The sequence below is a fragment of the Arachis ipaensis genome, chromosome B5, assembly GCF_059453495.1.
Source record: "Arachis ipaensis isolate K30076 ecotype BB chromosome B5, ASM5945349v1, whole genome shotgun sequence".
NCBI classification, from domain to species: Eukaryota; Viridiplantae; Streptophyta; class Magnoliopsida; order Fabales; family Fabaceae; genus Arachis; species Arachis ipaensis.
The window spans coordinates 21,138,106-21,158,957 of NC_142440.1; positions in this window are offsets into that span (position 1 = coordinate 21,138,106).

A 20,852-nucleotide genomic window follows, 5' to 3' on the forward strand; every position below is an offset into this window, starting at 1 on the left:
TCACAGGTACAATGTTTAATTTATATATAAATATATGTTATTTGAGTTTTCAGATGTATAATGTTATTTTTTCTTTTCATAGGTTATTGTTCCCACGAGGCCTTTAAAGTTGGCACCAAGAAGAAGGTCCCCTACTAGAAACATCTATCTCAGTCAATCCATTGTAAGGTGCTATCTTAGAAACAACAAGGATGGAATACTTTATAAAGTTTGTCCCAACTCTAGGATTCAAAGCTCTAAAAAAAAAAAAAAACTGAAATCTTTGGATCAATATAGATAGGACATTATTTTTTGTAAAAAATTAGGCACTGTTTGATTAAAAATGTGTAGTCACAAATTGTTATTTTGGTATAACCCTATGAATGTATGGAAACATTAGACATTTAATATTTTTTTGCATTATATTTAGTAGTTTGAACCTTGATAAGCAATTAAACTACGACTTCTTATGGTTATTTGTTATTTCCATTCTACACTCATTCTTTGAAGGTTTAATTATTCTATTGGTCCCTATAGTTTTGTGAAATTTTCAATTAGGTCCCTGTATTTTTTTTTCTTTTAATTAAGTCCTTGCACCAAAAATTTTTTTTAATTGAGTTCCTACACTTTTTTTTCTTTTATTTGGGTCCCTACACTAATTTTTTTATTTTTAGTTAGGTCCTTATAAAATTAAGCCAATTACTGCCAAGAAAGACCTAATTAAAAAAAAATTTGGTGCAGGGACCCAATTAAAAAGAAAAAAAATATAGGGACCTAATTGAAAATTTTACAAAACTATAGAAAACAACATAGTAATTAAACGTTCTTTGAATCAAGCAACATTCATGAATCTAATGCAATTATGGGACAAACACTTTACATATATTTTATTACATAGAATGTTATAACAACTTTAGATTTTTTCATTACATACATAAACTAACTACAAAGTACATTCAAACATTACATAATATTACTACAAAGAATAGTACCATTAAAAGCAGAACCAACACTAACACATGAAGAATTATTTTTTGATTCCAAACATCATCTTTCAACTTTCCTAGTCTTCAGGCAAAGTTCAGTTTAAGTTCATCAATTTGAATAACAGGTTCTGATTTTGTAGCAACTTCATCTTGCCCAATATCTGCCCACACAAACAACTCACACCACCTCTTTCAATTTTTCTGTAACAAGCAAAAAAAAATAAAGATGTTGTAAAAATAGAGAAGAACTACAAACTTAACACAACACTAATAAATTAACTCACATTATAATTGAAATAAACAAAGAAAAGTTTGTTTGGATTCGAATTTGTCCCAGACCATTGTAAAACCAGACGACAGCCACAACCACACTATTTCGGCATCCGCACTGTGCTCCCACAGTTAGTCGTCCTCATCCAATACCAATTAGAAGGTGACCTTATCGAACTGAACGTAGTAGTGCTCCCACCTCCTATCATAGTTACTAACTGCAAATGTTCATAGAGCATTTATTAAGAGGAAGAAAAAGAAGAATAAGAAGGAGAGGAATGCAATTTGAAAAATTGGAGATGAATTAGGATTTTATAATGGAAAAGGGACAAAATTGAGTCCAATTATAATTTTGCCACATTATCTTGCCGTCGGAGACCTCTAGTATGGCAAAGAATAGCCACAAAAAAACTCTGTCAGCTGCGTCAACATCGAAAATAATTTCAAGTACCACTATGGTGCTTTGAGCTAAATGTGGGGGACTACTATGGTGAAAATAGAATCTCGTTGACCGAATTGGGTAATTGCGTGAAAGGGACCACTGTAAAAATTTATTCGGATTTTGATGGACAAAACTACCCAAACCTTCAAAGATAATCCAAAATTCCTAAACTATCTTTCTAATCTAACCTCTTCCATCTTAATTCCCAATGCTCAATCGCAACTTATTAACACCGTCCCAATCCTCAACTTCCAACCCTTTACCACTGCCACCCACCACCAAAAGAAACTATCGATCGTTAATAATAAAATTGAACTATCTCTTAAACAATTTTATCTTCAAAGACAGTATAGTAGTAGCATCCATGAAGAATTCTTCTAATAAAAGAAACTTGTGAAGACACCAATATGTACCTGTTGTGCTCAGAACTGGAATTTCATTGCTGAAAAACTTGAGTATACCAACCAGGCTCCTGTCCATTTTCACGCAAGACAACGCGACCCCTAACGGAAAAAATGCTTCACTTTGGCCCTTGTCTATGTACTTCATCATCCAACATGGTCCTTTTGTCACTTTCGCCGTGAGAGACTAATAGAACTTGGTGAGATGGCATGTTAAGCTGATGAGTTGGGGATTAAGATGGTGATATGGATGTTAGTTGCCAACATGGTGTGTTCAAAAGCAAAGGGGTCTATCTATCCCAATCCACATAAGTGAAAATGATGTCGTTTTGCTCCCCAGAAGACCTTTCATTTCAAGCCTAATAGTTATTTCCATAAAACCACCTTCACCCTGTCTCACAATTACAAGAAATTCCTAGCAGAGGAAGCATCTTCTCCATTGAAGCAGTGGTAATCATGCGAAGGTTGATGGAAGTGCTGAAAGTATTGCTGACAAGGTTGCTAACGGATCTTGGACAGTGCTGTTGATGGAGCTTAAACGACATTGCTGACAGAGCTTGGACGGTGCTGTTGATGGCACGAACTCTTAAGGTAAGCATCATTGTCCTGTTGTCTCTTTATGTATTGTGCAGTGTGTGGTCCTAAGTTTGACATGCAACTATTGATGTCTGCAATCTGGCAGCGATCTAGGGAGAAGAAACGATAAAATAATATTGCATTATTATTTTCTAGAAAATTTTTTAATTAAATAATATGAAAGTGTAGAAGTATGTTTTGTTCAGGGTATTCTTAAATTAAATTAAAGTAGGATAATAGTTAAAGGATTGAGTGTGGGTATAAAATTATTTTATTATCTAACATGTTTAGAGTTGTTAATTCTGAGAAATTAAAATATTATTATTTTCTAGATGGGTGAATATATGGTTGTTTCTGTGTTTCACCATGGGGGGGGGGGGGAGGATTTCAAGAAAGACAGTGAGAATGTTCTTCAGTATTTATATTGTAAAGTAAAGAGGTATCCACCTATGGATGTGGATTACATTGACTATTTTGATATGGTGGCATTATTTAAAGAATTAGGCTACTTGGTGTTTAAAGAGATGTATTGGTGTGATATGAATGCCTCTGACTCGGAGTTTGGACTTCATGTCATTAAGGGCGATTAATGAGATGAGGGAAGCTCTTTTGAGAAAAACAAGGGAGGTTACTGAGTTTTATATTTATTTTGATCATCCAGTTGATTTGTGATGAGCGGATAATTTATACGCTTTTTGGCATTGTTTTTAGTATGTTTTTAGTAGGATCTAGCTACTTTTAGGGATGTTTTCATTAGTTTTTATGATAAATTCACATTTCTGGACTTTACTATGAGTTTGTGTGTTTTTCTGTGATTTCAGGTATTTTCTGGCTGAAATTGAGGGACTTGAGCAAAAATCTGATTCAGAGGTTGAAAAAGGACTGCTGATGCTGTTGGATTCTGACCTCCCTGCACTCAAAGTGGATTTTCTGGAGCTACAGAACTCGAAATGGCGCGCTTCCAATTGCGTTAGAAAGTAGACATTCAGGGCTTTTCAAAAATATATAATAGTCCATACTTTGGCCAATAATTGACGACGTAAACTGGCGTTCAACGCCAGCCTTCTGCCCAAATCTGGCGTCCAGCGCCAGAAAAGGATCCAAAACCAGAGTTGAACGCCCAAACTGGCACAGAAACTGGCGTTCAACTCCACAAATGGCCTCTGCACGTGTAACACTCAAGCCCAAGCCCAAGCACGCACCAAGTGGGCCCCGGAAGTGGATTTGTACATCAATTACTTACTCATGTAAACCCTAGTAGCTAGTTTATTATAAATAGGACCTCTTACTATTGTATTAGGCATCTTTGGATTACCTTATGATCCTTTGATCACGTTTTGGGGGCTGGCCATCTCGGCCATGCCTGGACCTTCACTTATGTATTTTCAACGGTAGAGTTTCTACACTCCATAGATTAAGGTGTGGAGCTCTGCTGTTCCTCAAGGATTAATGCAAAGTACTACTGTTTTCTATTCAATTCTTCTTATTTCTCTTCTAAGATATCCATTCGCACCCAAGAACGTGATGAAGGTGATGATTATGTGTGACGCTCATCATCCTTCTCCCTTATGAACGCGTGCCTGACAAACACTTCTGTTCTACATGAATTAAGCTAGAATGAGTATCTCTTAGATCTCCTAACAGGAATCTTCATGGCATAAGCTAGAATGATGGCGGCATTCAAGAGAATCCGGAAGGTCTAAACCTTGTCTGTGGTATTCTGAGTAGGATTCAATGATTGAATGACTGTGACGAGCTTCAAACTCGCGAGTGCTGGGCGTTAGTGACAGACGCAAAAGGAGGGTGAATCCTATTCCGGCATGATCGGGAACCGACAGATGAATAGCCGTGCCGTGACAGGGTGCGTGAGCATATGATTCACTGAGAGGAGGGGATGTAGCCACTGACAACGGTGATGCCCTTGCATACATCCAGCCATGGGAAGGAGTAAGACCGATTGGATGAAGATAGCAGGAAAGCAGAGGTTCAGAGGAACGAAAAGCATCTCCATTCACTTATCTGAAATCCCTGCCAATGAATCTACATAAGTATCTCTATCCCTTTTTATTGTTTATTTTAATCTAATAAAGTATCATGTTTAAATCCGCCTGACTGAGATTTACAAGGTGACCATAGCTTGCTTCAAGCCAACAATCTCTGTGGGATCGACCCTTACTCACGTAAGGTTTATTACTTGGACGACCCAGTACACTTGCTGGTTAGTTGAACGGAGTTGTGTCCACACATAGTAAAGAGCCATAATAATGATTCCATACAATAACAAAGAGTACTACATTAATGTGATCACAATTTCGTGCACCAAGTTTTTGGCGCCGTTGCCGGGGATTGTTTGAGTCTTCGGCAAGCTTTTGGTCCGGTAACATCAGTGCCAGATTCCCTTTTGATCCGGCAACAGCACCAAGTTTTTGGCGCCGTTGCCGGGGATTGTTTGAGTTTGGACAACTGACGGTTCATCTTGTTGCTCAGATTAGGTAATTTTCTTTTTATTTTATTTTCAAAAATTTTTCAAAAAAAAAAAAAATTTCTAAAATTTTCTCATCTGTCTTCGAAAAAAAAAATAAAAATGTTTTCAAAAATAAATTATTCTATGGCTTCAAAATTTTTAAGAATGAATTCTAGTGTTTCATGAAATATGTTGAATCATATCTGGCTGTAAAGCCATACCCAAACTACTTTGGGATTGGTATTTAACTAATCACTCCAGCCCATGTAATTATATGTTGCAGCCTGGCTGGCTGTAAAGCCATGTCTAAATTCATTTGGACTGAGGCATCAATTTGTTATCAAGAGCAAGTTAGTTGGAGTTAATCCACCTGCTACTGTTTCTGATCACCTGCTGAAGCTTGGCTGGCCATTGGCCATGTCTAGTGTTTTGGACTGGAGCTTTCTTTGAAAGCTTGGCTGGCTAGTGAGCCATGTCTAATTCCTGGACTGAAGCTTTAGACTAACATGGCAAGATTCCTGGAATTCATATTAAAAATTTTGGAATCCTTATTTTTCCTTCTAATTTTCGAAAAATATAAAATAAAAATCCAAAAAAATTAGAAAATCATAAAAATAAAAAATATTTTCTGTTTCTTGTTTGAGTCTTGAGTCACATTATAAGTTTGGTGTCACTTGCATATGCATCTTGCATTTTTCGAAAATTTCATGCATTCATAGTGTTCTTCATGATCTTCAAGTTGTTCTTGGTAAGTCTTCTTGTTTGATCTTGATGATTTTTTGTTTTGTGTCTTTTCATGTTTATCATATGCATTCTTGAATTCTTAGTGCGTAAGCATTAAAGAATTCTAAGTTTGGTGTCTTGCATGTTTTCTTTGCATTAAAGATTTTTCAAAATTATGTTCTTGATGTTCATCATGACATTCAAAGTGTTCTTGGTGTTCATCTTGACATTCATAGCATTCTTGCATGCATCACATGTTTTGATCTAAAAATTTCATGCATTGCATTTTTTTTAGTGTTTTTCTCTTGCATCATAAAAATTTAAAAATAAAAAAAAATATCTTTCCCTTTTTCTCTCATCAAATTCGAAAATTTGAGTTGACTTTTTCAAAAATTTTTAAAAATCAAGTTGTTGCCAATGAGTCAAATCAAATTTTCAATTTGAAAATCTTATCTTTTTCAAAATCTTTTTCAAAAATCAAATCTTTTTCAAAATTCTTAGTTATTTTCGAAAATTCCAAAAATATTTTTCAAAAATCTTTTTCTTATTTTTATACTAAATTTTCGAAAATAACATAATCAATTAATGTTTTGATTCAAAAATTTGAAGTTTGTTACTTGCTTGTTAAGAAAGATTCAAACTTTGAGTTCTAGAATCATATCTTTTGATTTCTTATGAATCAAGTCATTAATTGTGATTTTAAAAATCAAATCTTTTTCAAAAACTAATTTCTATCATATCTTTTCAAAAATATCTTCTTATCTTATCCTTTTCAAAAATATCTTTTTCAAAATATCTTTTCTAACTTCCTAACTTCTTATCTTTTCAAAAATTTGTTTCAACTAACTAACTAACTTTTTGTTTGTTTCTTAACTTTTTCAAAACCACCTAACTAACTCTCTCTCTCTCATTTTCGAAAATATCTCTCCCCTTTTTCAAAATTTCTTTTTAATTTATTAATTATTTTAATTTTTAAAACTTAATTTTCGAAAATTACTAACAATTTTTCAAAAACCATTTTCAAAAATCACTAACTCCTTTTCAAAAATAATTTTCGAAAATTCCCTCCTTCTCTCTCATTCTATTCTATTTATTCATTCATATCCTAACATCTCATCTCACATCTCTTCCATTCGTACAGTTGCATTTCTTCCTTTACATCACATTCTTTGTCTCCCCCTTCTCTTCCACTCACAAAGGGATCCCTATACTGTGGTACAGAGGATCTCTATTATTATTATCATTTTTCTGGCCATTCTTCCTTGTCATATGAGCAGGAGCAAGGATAAGAACACTCTTGTGGAAGTAGATCCAGAACCTGAAAGGACTCTGAAGAGAAAATTAAGAGAAGCTAAAATACAACAATCCAGAGATAACCTTTCAGAAATTTTCGAACAGGCAGAGGAGATGGCAGCCGAAAATAATAATAATGCAAGGAGGATGCTTGGTGACTTTACTGCACCTAATTCCAATTTACATGGAAGAAGCATCTCTATTCCTGCCATTGGAGCAAACAACTTTGAGCTGAAACCTCAATTAGTTTCTCTGATGCAGCAGAACTGCAAGTTTCATGGACTTCCATCTGAAGATCCTTTTCAGTTCTTAACTGAATTCTTGCAGATATGTGATACTGTTAAGACTAATGGAGTAGATCCTGAAGTCTACAGGCTCATGCTTTTCCCTTTTGCTGTAAGAGACAGAGCTAGATTATGGTTGGATTCTCAACCCAAAGACAGCCTGAACTCTTGGGATAAGCTGGTCACGGCTTTCTTAGCCAAGTACTTTCCTCCTCAAAAGCTGAGCAAGCTTAGAGCTGATGTTCAAACCTTCAGACAGAAAGAAGGTGAATCTCTCTATGAAGCTTGGGAAAGATACAAACAGTTGACCAAAAAGTGTCCCTCTGACATGCTTTCAGAATGGACCATCCTGGATATATTCTATGATGGTTTATCTGAGCTATCAAAGATGTCACTGGACACTTCTGCAGGTGGATCCATTCACCTAAAGAAAACGCCTGCAGAAGCTCAAGAACTCATTGACATGGTTGCTAATAACCAGTTCATGTACACTTCTGAAAGGAATCTTGTGAATAATGGGACGCCTATGAAGAAGGGAGTTCTTGAAGTTGATACTCTGAATGCCATATTGGCTCAGAATAAAATATTGACTCAGCAAGTCAATATGATCTCTCAGAGTCTGAATGGAATGCAAGCTGCATCCAACAGTACTCAAGAGGCATCTTCTGAAGAAGAAGCCTATGATCCTGAGAACCCTGCAATAGCAGAGGTAAATTACTTAGGTGAACCTTATGGAAACACCTATAACTCAACATGGAGAAATCATCCAAATTTCTCATGGAAGGATCAAAAGCCTCAACAAGGCTTTAATAATGGTGGAAGAAACAGGTTTAGCAATGGCAAACCTTTTCCATCATCAACTCAGCAACAGACAGAGAACTCTGAACAAAATACTTCTAATTTAGCAAATCTAGTCTCTGATCTATCTAAGGCCACTGTAAGTTTCATGAATGAAACAAGGTCTTCCATTAGAAATTTGGAAGCACAAGTGGGCCAGCTGAGTAAAAGGATCACTGAAATCCCTCCTAGTACTCTCCCAAGCAATACAGAAGAGAACCCAAAAGGAGAGTGCAAGGCCATTGACATAAGCGCCATGGCCGAACCTGTGAGGAGAGGAGAGGACGTGAATCCCAAGGAGGAAGACCTCCTGGGACGTCCAGTGATCAATAAGGAGCTTCCCTCTGGGGAACCAAAGGACTCTGAGGCTCATCTAGAGACCATAGAGCTTCCATTGAACCTCCTTATGCCCTTCATGAGCTCTGATGAGTATTCCTCTTCTGAAGAGAAGGAGGATGTCACTGAAGAGCAAACTGCCAAGTTTCTTGGTGCAATCATGAAGCTGAATGCCAAATTGTTTGGCATTGATGCTTGGGAAGTTGAACCTCCCTTGTTCATCAATGAACTAAGTGATCTGGATCAACTGACATTGCCTCAGAAGAGACAGGATCCTGGAAAGTTCATAATACCCTGTACCATAGGCACCATGATCTTTAAGGCTCTGTGTGACCTTGGTTCAGGAATAAACCTCATGCCCCTCTCTGTAATAGAGAAACTGGGAATCTATGGGGTGCAAGCTGCTAAAATCTCACTAGAGATGGCAGACAGCTCAAGAAGACAGGCTTATGGACAAGTAGAAGATGTATTAGTAAAGGTTGAGGGCCTTTACATACCTACTGATTTCATAGTCCTGGATACTGGAAAGGAAGAGGATGAATCTATCATCCTAGGAAGACCTTTCCTGGCCACAGCAAGAGCTGTGATTGATGTTGACAGAGGTGAAATATTCCTTCAATGGAATGAGAACTCCCTTGTAATCAAAACTCAAGGATCTCCCTCTGCAACCATGGGGAGGAAGCAGGAAAAGCTTCTCTCCAAGCAGAGTCAACCAGAGCCCCCACAGTCAAACTCTAAGTTTGGTGTTGGGAGGCCACAACCAAACTCTAAGTTTGGTATTGAACTCCCATATCCAAACTCTAAGTTTGGTGTTGGAGAGTCTCAACAAAGCTCTGCACATCTGTGAGGCTCCATGAGAGCCTACTGTCAAGCTATTGACATTAAAGAAGCGCTTGTTGGGAGGCAACCCAATGTTTATCTAATTCTTATTTTTATTGTTTTTCATGTTTTCTTAGGATCATGGTCATGTGGAGTCACAAAATAAACAAAAAAATCAAAAACGGAATCAAAAACAGCAGAAGAAAAATCACACCCTGGAGGAGCATCTGTCTGGCGTTCAAACGCCAGAACAGAGCATAGTTCTGGCGCTGAACGCCCAGAATGGGAGCATCCTGGCGCTGAACGCCCAGAACAGGCATGGTTCTGGCGTTCAACGCCAGAAATGGCACACAGATGGGCGTTGAACGCCCAAAATGGCCACCAACCTGGCGTTGAACGCCCAGAGTTGGATACAAGGGCATTTTGCATGCCTAAATTGGTGCAGGGATGTAAATGCCTTGACACCTCAAGATCTGTGGACCTCACAGGATCACCTCAGGATCTGTGGACCCCACAAGATCCCCACCTACCTCCACTCACTCTCTTCTCAATCATCCTCTATTCCCAATAAACACTCTTCCTTATTAACCCTTTACCACTCACATCCAAACACCACTACCTTCAAAATTCAACATCTCTCTCCCACCCAATCCCACCCATATGGCCGAATACACACCTCCATCCATCTCCTCCATATCCTCTTCTTCTTCTTCTATTCTTTCTTCTTTTGCTCGAGGGCGAGCAACATTCTAAGTTTGGTGTGGTAAAAGCATAGTTTTTTTGTTTTTTCCATAACCATTGATGGCACCTAAGGCCAGAGAAACCTCTAGAAAAAGGAAAGGGAAGACAAAAGCTTCCATCAAGGGTCTATAGCTCAGTGGTAGAACATTTGACTGCAAATCAAGAGATCCCTGAGATACCTCAGGGGATACATTTTCTTCCACACAATTATTGGAAGCAACTAAGGGTGGAACATCAAGAGCACTCCATCATCCTTCATGAAATCAGAGAAGATCTAAAAGCAATGAAGGAGGAGCAGCAAAGACAAGGAAGAGACATAGAAGAGCTCAAGGACATCACTAAGGTGGACTCATTCCTTGTTCTTATTTTCTCTGTTTTTCGTTTTCTATATTATGTGCTTATCTATGTTTGTGCCTTCATTACATGATCATTAGTAGTGAGTAACTTTGTCTTAAAGATATGAATGTCCTATGAATCCATCACCTCTCTTAAATGAAAAAAACTGTTTTAATTCAAAAGAACAAGAAGTACATGAGTTTCGAATTTATCCTTGAACTTAGTTTAATTATATTGATGTGGTGACAATGCTTCTTATTTTCTGAATGTATGCTTGAACAGTGCATATGTCTTTTGAAGTTGTTGTTTAAGAATGTTAAATATGTTGGCTCTTGAAAGAATGATGACTAGGAGACATGTTATTTGATAATCTGAAAAATCATAAAAATGATTCTTGAAGCAAGAAAAAGCAGCAAAAAAAAAAAAACAAAGCTTGCAGAAAAAAAAAAAGAAAAAATTAGGCGAAAAAAAAATAGAAAGAAAAAGAAAAAGCAAGCAGAAAAAGCCAATAACCCTTAAAACCAAAAGGCAAGGGCAAATAAAAAGGATCCCAAGGCTTTGAGCATCAGTGGATAGGAGGGCCTAAAGGAATAAAATCCTGGTCTAAGCGGCTAAACCAAGCTGTCCCTAATCATGTGCTTGTGGCGTGTAGGTGTCAAGTGAAAACTTGAGACTGAGCGGTTAAAGTCAAGGTCCAAAGCAAAAGAAGAGTGTGCTTAAGAACTCTGGACACCTCTAATTGGGGACTTTAGCAAAGCTGAGTCACAATTTGAAAAGGTTCACCCAATTATGTGTCTGTGGCATTTATGTATCCGGTAGTAATACTGGAAAACAAAGTGCTTAGGGCCACGGCCAAGACTCATAAAGAAGTTGTGTTCAAGAATCATCATACTAAACTAGGAGAGTCAATAACACTATTCGAAATCTGAAGTTCCTATAAGATGCCAATCATTCTAAACCTCAATGGATAAAGTGAGATGCCAAAACTATTCAAGAGGCAAAAAGCTATAAGTCCCGCTCATTTGATTGAAGCTATGTTTCATTGATAGTTTGGAATTTATAGTATATTCTCTTCTTTTTATCCTATTTGATTTTCAGTTGCTTGGGGACAAGCAACAATTTAAGTTTGGTGATGTGATGAGCGGATAATTTATACGCTTTTTGGCATTGTTTTTAGTATGTTTTTAGTAGGATCTAGCTACTTTTAGGGATGTTTTCATTAGTTTTTATGATAAATTCACATTTCTGGACTTTACTATGAGTTTGTGTGTTTTTCTGTGATTTCAGGTATTTTCTGGCTGAAATTGAGGGACTTGAGCAAAAATCTGATTCAGAGGTTGAAAAAGGACTGCTGATGCTGTTGGATTCTGACCTCCCTGCACTCAAAGTGGATTTTCTGGAGCTACAGAACTCGAAATGGTGCGCTTCCAATTGCGTTGGAAAGTAGACATCCAGGGCTTTCCAGAAATATATAATAGTCCATACTTTGGCCAAGAATTGACGACGTAAACTGGCGTTCAACGCCAGCCTTCTGCCCAAATCTGGCGTCCAGCGCCAGAAAAGGATCCAAAACCAGAGTTGAACGCCCAAACTGGCACAGAAACTGGCGTTCAACTCCACAAATGGCCTCTGCACGTGTAACACTCAAGCCCAAGCCCAAGCACGCACCAAGTGGGCCCCGGAAGTGGATTTGTACATCAATTACTTACTCATGTAAACCCTAGTAGCTAGTTTATTATAAATAGGACCTCTTACTATTGTATTAGGCATCTTTGGATTACCTTATGATCCTTTGATCACGTTTTGGGGGCTGGCCATCTCGGCCATGCCTGGACCTTCACTTATGTATTTTCAACGGTAGAGTTTCTACACTCCATAGATTAAGGTGTGGAGCTCTGCTGTTCCTCAAGGATTAATGCAAAATACTACTGTTTTCTATTCAATTCTTCTTATTTCTCTTCTAAGATATCCATTCGCACCCAAGAACGTGATGAAGGTGATGATTATGTGTGACGCTCATCATCCTTCTCCCTTATGAACGCGTGCCTGACAAACACTTCTGTTCTACATGAATTAAGCTAGAATGAGTATCTCTTAGATCTCCTAACAGGAATCTTCGTGGCATAAGCTAGAATGATGGCGGCATTCAAGAGAATCCGGAAGGTCTAAACCTTGTCTGTGGTATTCTGAGTAGGATTCAATGATTGAATGACTGTGATGAGCTTCAAACTCGCGAGTGCTGGGCGTTAGTGACAGACGCAAAAGGAGGGTGAATCCTATTCCAGCATGATCGGGAACCGACAGATGAATAGCCGTGCCGTGACAGGGTGCGTGAGCATATGATTCACTGAGAGGAGGGGATGTAACCACTGACAACGGTGATGCCCTTGCATACAGCCAGCCATGGGAAGGAGTAAGACCGATTGGATGAAGATAGCAGGAAAGCAGAGGTTCAGAGGAACGAAAAGCATCTCCATTCGCTTATCTGAAATCCCTGCCAATGAATCTACATAAGTATCTCTATCCCTTTTTATTGTTTATTTTAATCTAATAAAGTATCATGTTTAAATCCGCCTGACTGAGATTTACAAGGTGACCATAGCTTGCTTCAAGCCAACAATCTCTGTGGGATCGACCCTTACTCACGTAAGGTTTATTACTTGGACGACCCAGTACACTTGCTGGTTAGTTGAACGGAGTTGTGTCCACACATAGTAAAGAGCCATAATAATGATTCCATACAATAACAAAGAGTACTACATTAATGTGATCACAATTTCGTGCACCAATTTGCCAGAGGTAGTTGGTGAAGGAGTAAGAGAGAAGGTTGTGATGGATATGAAAGCGAAGAGGACGAGGCTTATAAGTCTCCTCCTACTGGATATGAGACTGATGACAGTAGCAGTCACTACAAGAAAATCACCGGATACTGTTGGATTTACCAAAAAATTTGCCGGTAATCTATTTACAGTCAAATTCACCTTTGGAATAAATCAGACGGTATAGACCTCGACAGTAATTTTTTACCGACAAATTTTTTTATATGCAGCTAATTACTGTAAAAAATTTTCTGCCAAAAACTTTTACCATCGGATTTATCCCTTGGTAAATCCGACAGTAATATGCTATTTACTAATAACTAAATTAATAATTACCGGCAGATTTATCCGACGGTAAATCTGCCGATAAACTTAAATTTTACTTTTTCTTATAAATTCAATTATCATCATCCTCCTCCTACAGGAGAAGAGAACAAAAGCATATATAACTAATACCAATCAATCAAACAAGTAAAAAAAATAAAATTAAAGTACAAAAAGAAAAAAAGTATAATAACCAACTGCACTACAGGGCAGTAACTCCCATATTCTGCAAACAGAAAGAAAAATTAAGTATATATGCACATTATGACTAGAAACTTGTCTTAAAGTATTATTTTCACATTTATGAAAAAAATTAAAACCAATTAAGAACCTTTTATGTTCAATAAAAGATAATCCATATATCATATCTTATTACTCTTAATGGCTTATGCAGTTGATTTTGTAAGCTTAATCCAAATTAAAATTCTACCCAATACCATCCAAATCAACATATAAATTTGTTCACTCTTTTTCAAACATTAAGATTTTGAAAGAACTAAAAATAGACTATAAAACTTATAGAGAATGTTCACCCTATCAATGTTTGGTATCATTGTACTCTATGAATTTTTGTTTTGTATGTGACTTCAATTTTTCTGAAAATAAGATATGAACAATTGAACATTAACTTTAGAGAGAAAGTAAAAGTGGAGATAACTAATGTGTGATTGAATTTGAAGTTTCGATAGACCAATAAGAGAACAATTATAAAAATAACATTAAAAATAATCATCAATCATAAAACAAGTTAGAAATAAGTAATTGATTTTTACCTACCACCACCAATCTTGCTAACCTAATTGTTTTGAAACTACAACGATAAAAGAAGTTAAAATTCAAACATGTTAAAAATAATTTGAAAACTAATTCAAAATTTTTTAAAGCAAGTACTGAACAGTATTTCACATAAATAAACACTCACAACTTCAACATATTTGTTATTTGGGTGCTATTTCTTGTACTGTTCTCTGAACTCAAACTTGGAAAACAAAAACATAACAAAAAATCTCAACCAAGAATCAAGAACAAACTAAAAATCATAACAATAGAGTTATATGTAACTCAATAATAGCTAATTACGTCAAATTAAACAAATTATCTAAACTTACATCAAAATTTAAATTTGAAAAACTAAAAAAAAAAAAACTCAGTCAAAAGTGAAATCAGTGTATTCACCCACACTGCAAAAGCAGAACCAAGAACATAGCGATGGAGGAATCACGAGAAGAGGAAGCAGAGGATGACGATATGACAGGAACTAAGTACGACTAGCAGCGAGAATCCGAGTTGGCAAGAACATTTGAACCATGGACCACGGTCACTGAAGAAGGAGTGAGATAGGGTTAGGGTTTTTTTATTTAGAATGAAGTAAAAATAGGGATGAAATAGGAAGAGGGATGAGGGCAACTTACCTGGAGGAAGGAGGAGAGACGTAGGTCGACGATTAAGGGAGCAAAGATAGCGGCAGCAATGGCAGAAGCGACAAAAATGGCGGCGACAAAGTGACCAATGCGTTGCAAGGAGCACCTAGCTGACTTCACGCAGTCTTTGGATGCAGTTGGCGGTGGCCGACGCTGGCAGAGGGGCTGTCAGAGATGGTTTGGGGGAGAGAGAGAGAAAGGAGATGGTTAGAGAGAGAGAGAGAGAGTAGTTCAAAAATTAGGGGGGAGAGGGTTTGTGGTTCGATTTTAGGGCAAAATTACCGATGGAAAAATCCAACGGTAACACTTTGAAAGTGACCAAAACGCAACATTGTACTAATCAGAAATTACCGGTTGATAAATCCAAAGGTAAATCTAACAGTAATCTCGGCGTCAATTTTTCTTATTTTCCCTCTAATTATGGCCGGCTAATTTACTGTCGAAATATCAAATCCAACGGTAACCTTTTTATCTGACGAATTTATTGCTAATTTACTGTCGCTAATGTCCGACGCTAAATTCGATGATAAATTTGATGGTATTTAACATTTTTTTTGTAGTGAGTGATGAGATCTTGAGGAATAAAATAAAAAGAAGAGTCCTATAAAAAAGGTTGGGTCACCTAAAGAAAAAAAATAAGGTAAATGCTACTAAGAAAAAAGTGACGGAGTCATCTATCAATGACCCAAAGTTTTCACCTAGAACTACTAAAAAGAGGGCCTGTAGGAAGTATTCTGGAATTAGAAGGAAATATATTCTACGGGATAAGAATGATAAACAATAGATGCAGGATGAGAATAGTAAGCCTGGACTAGATTTGGGTGGCTCAAGAATGAGTAATAGAAGTGGGCCTGATGAGGGGAAAAATGGCAAGGGAGATGCTAATGTGGGAGATACTACTAAAGAGCCCACACCAACCCAACTGCAGTATAATTAGATAGTGACTTTGAGAAGCCATATGAGTATGAAAGTGAGGTGTTTAATAGCCTAGTACCATCTGGAGATAAAGAAAGGACAACTTATAACTCTTTCAATGAATACTCTGAGTTGGGTGAGGTGGAGTTTAAAATTGGTCAAATATTTTCCACTATAGAGTTATTCAAGAAGGCTCTCAAGGACTACTTTGTGTATGAGGGTAAGGATGTGTTGTATATTAAAAATGAGAAGCATAGACTTAAGACAGCTTGTACTAATGAGAATTGTCCTTGTTTGATTTTTACATCATGAAATACTGCAAAGGTTACTTTCAAGTGAAGACTCTGTTTAATAAGCATTATTGTGAAAGAGATTTTGGAAGTAACTTGTTTGACAAATCTCCGGTTGCAAAAAAATTAGTTAAGAGGCTTCTTGTTGAACCTGATCTAAAACTAAGGCAAGCAATGGATTATATGATAAAGGAGTACAAGGTTCAGCTGAATCCAAGGATGATCCAGGATATTGAAGGTTGCAAGAAAGGTTGTCATTGGAAATAAAAGAGCATAGTTTGGAAAGACTTGAGATTATCTGATGGAGTTGAATAAAAGCAACCTCAAAAGTATGACTTTGATGAAAACAATCCCCCAATCTGAATCTCTCCCACTGTTTGATAGGTAATATATTAGTTTGGATACTTGCAAAAAGGGGTTTAAGAAGGGATGCAGGCCACTAATTGAATTGGATGTCTGCTTCTTAAAAGGTTATTATGGTGGACAGTTTCTGAGTGTAGTCGGACAAGATGTCAATAATCACTTATATGTTATTGCTTATGCAATTGTCCCTAATAAATGCAAGGACACTTGAAAGTGGTTCTTGACATTGTTGCAGAAAGATCTAGGAGAGGTTACACAGTTTGGATAAAATTTATATTAGATCAATAAAAAAGTAAGTCATGGACCCTAACTAGCTAATTTACATGTATGATAATTTTGTGTGTGTGTGTGTGTGTAATATATATATATATATATATATATATATATATATATATATATATATTATTTTTTGGGATTTAAGTAACTGCTATGTGTTGGTAATTTTGTGATTATGACAGGGCTTGGCATTTGCAATTAAGGAAGTGATGCCTAATGCGTATCACATGAATTGTGTCCTTTACATCTGAAAAAAATTTAACAAATAGTTCAAAGATCAACAAACAAAGTAGATGATTTGGGAGTGTTCTAGGTACACCATCTTCCAAGAGTTCAACACAACAGTAGAGAAGTTAAAGCAAATCAATGAAGGTGCATAAGAGTTTTGCAGAAGTTTGATCCTATAATGTGGTGTAAGGCTTATTTCAGTCATGGGACCAAGGTTGACAATATTGCAAATAACATGTGTGAGTCTGGAATGCCAAGATTGTATTGCAGGAGAAAGCCAATTCTTTCCATGTGTGAGGACTTGGGGTACTACATTATGACAAAAAAGGTGATGCTAAAAAGAAGTTGGAGAATCACATTGGTCACTTGGTCCCTGTGCAGCAAAAGAAGCACCAAATGGAGGCAATCTGGGTTGGTGACAATTATAGAGTACTCTTTGAAGTTCACATACAAGGACACAAAGTGGGAGTCAACTTGCAAAATAGGACTTGCACTTGCGATGTTCGGTAATTGACTGGTATTACTTTACTCATTACATAGTTGATCTCCTTCTACTTTTATTTAATAAGTATTCATATCTGTTGGTTATTGTACAGGGATGCCATACAGGCATGCAATTGCAACCATGGCTAAATTGGGGCTGAAGTCAGAGGACTTTGTCCATAGATGGCTCACCCTGGATGCTATATATTAATCTACATACTCGCACAGCCTCAAACCAGTCAACAATGAGGAGTACTAGATGCCAACAGAGTGTCCTAAGCCACCATCTCCTTCGGTTAAAAAGGTTGCACATCGTTCAAAAATAAAGAGGAGAATTGATCTTGTTGAGAGAGAGAGATGCATTCTAACAAGGCAAGAAAGACTTTTAAAGTTACTTGTAATAAGTGTGGCCAGAGCCACCTGCTCCAATCCTCCTAAAGATCCTAACTGGAAACCCATGACCAAGAAGAAAAAAAGAGCTAGCAAGGGGAAACTTGTGTCATAAGCTATCATACAAGTATATCCAAAATATGGTTTCATTTGTCCTAAATAAAATATGGTTAGGGATTTAAGTGTCATATCATTAAATGGTTAGGGTTCGATTTGTCTATAAATAAAAAAGCTATGGATTTTTTTTGAATTTTTTCTCAATGTATAATTTTACGGGTTCAAGGAAAAGATGGAAATAACTAGAATGAGAATGATGCAGGAACTATTATGGATCCACTGGTTATCACTTTAACATAATAGTTGTATATATAACTTATTGTGATTGTATTCTCATTGTTTATATTTTCTTTGCCAATAGACAAAGACAAAGAAACACAAGAAAAAACTACCTAAATCAACTTCAAATGGAGAGAGACTACAATGGCACAAAAGGATGAAATTCCACTTTCATAGTCTTCCCCCAAGCTGAAGAGGTAATGTAAATAATGAATATCTTTTTGTAAGGTCTAAATAATTATCTGTGGTCTAACTCTAAATAATTATAATTAGTCTAATTAAATGTCTTCTTATAGCATGCATCAAAGACCATCAGCTTGAACTACCCACTTCCATAGATCACAACAGTAGCACAAAAGATGAAGCGCCCTATTGTTAGGCCTCTAACTCAACCTATATTTGTTCAAACTACTGTGATGCATCAAGTTCCTCATACCACGGGGTCAACTTTCAAGTGCCCTGCTTCGCCCAACATACAAATTCCTACCAACCCAGCTTTTAACGCTTCTACTGCATCTGCAGTGCCTAAATCCAATGGACAAAGTGGAGTTACAGCTGAGACAATCGCAGCAACAAGTTATGGGACTGCAACAAGGCTTTTCAAGTTCAACCCCGCTCCAGCCTTTAGGTCTCCAAGAAAGATTTAGATGCTCCATTCCAGTTGTACTAACAACTACTGTAAACTGTCTTTTTTAAACTGTAGGTTGACTTTTAAGAGAAACTTGACTTTAATTGACCATATTATGATACGTGTTTAGGAGGTTGTTTTATTTCCTTATCACATTATGATACATTGCTTGGTATTGGTAGTTATATAATCTTGCCCTTTTCTGTTAGTAAATAGCTATATGTTGCCCACTTTTGTTGAAATATATGCACATAATGTGCTTACTTTGTGTCTAAACTCATGTGATATATTACGATGGCTTATATGCTCATATATGTTTTGATTTGTTTTATTATGCATTATATTATTCCAACAGCATTCACCATGGATACTTTTTTAATTAACAATTATATTTCATGAAGCCAAGTGTTTCCAACATAAACAAAACCAAGACAATCCAAACAAAGCTATTACATTTCATACCCTAACCAAAAACCATTCTAAAATAAACTAAATTGAACAACATTCTATAATTTTATCAACAACCCATCCTAACAACCACATCATAACCAGAGCTAACCAGATTGTTTGAAAAAATTTGCAAATACAACTCCAGTAGCAATAGCTACAACCATAAATGCAAAACTAAAACTCCTTAAATAATTAACATTTCTAAATTTCTTCATTTGAAACTTTAAGCCAATAACTTTGTTCTCTAGCTCATTGAGTTTCTCATCAACCATATCAGGTGGACTAAGGAATTGATTTTGCTTTTCACTGAAACCACAAAAATTGATAGCCTTTGAGGGATCCTCTTCAAACAATGCAATATAATCATCCAACCATACAAAATATTTGCAATGAGGAGCTGTATTTTGCAGAGTATATACAACACATGTGAAGATATGTTAAGGGAGATGAGGCATGAAATAACGAAATTTGCAATACCTTGAAGTATGGGCATCTATAGAAAAGCCTATTATGGTTCAACTTTGTTGACGACATAAATAGAATTGCGTGAATTCCTCAGTTGTATTCAAGGGCAACAAAACTCTTCTTCTTCTTTGCTCCAGCATTGCCAACAAGACTACAGAAAAACTCCTACCATCATCATTAGCTCCTTCTCTTCCACTCCGGAGCTCTCTGCTACTACTCATGGCGTTTTAGGGTTTTAGAATTATTACAAAGAGAGAGACGACAACACTGATCTACGAAAGATCTTTTGAGGGTGCAAAACAACATCGTTTTTGCTTATGTGGATTAGCACATATAGACCCATCTCCTTTGAATGCACCATGTTGGCAACTAACATCCACATCACCATCTTAATCCCCCAACTCATCAGCTTAACATGCCACCGTGTTAGACTCTCACAGAAAAAGTGACAGAAGGTCCACATTGAAAGACAAAGTACATGGACAAGAACCAGAGTGGAGCATTTTTTTTGCTAGGAGTCACATTGTCATTTGTAAAAATGGACAGGACGGGTTGATAGTTTACTCAAAAAACTTCAAGGAGGATCATGTATGTATTTGTGAATATATTATAATTACAAATCTAATTTCTATCTTCTTATAAATAAAAAGACATTAGAATATTAAATCGAAATAGCTAGTTGGATGGAACATGCAACATCTGATTAATTAATCTATTGTAAATTATAATGAGGAGTTTTATATGCTTCCTTAATCTTAACGAGGTTAATTGTTTTTATAGGAAAAAGTTATAAATTAAGATGGTTCAATAAGCTAGATCCAAGAATCAACAGAAGGCTATTCACAAAAAAGGAAGAAGATTGGTTACTAGCGGACGCACTACATTTATGATAATAAATGAGTCCTCATAGCGAGACTGTTCTCAGAAAGAACAAATAGCGCCATCAAGAATTTCTGGCATATCATAATGGCATGAAA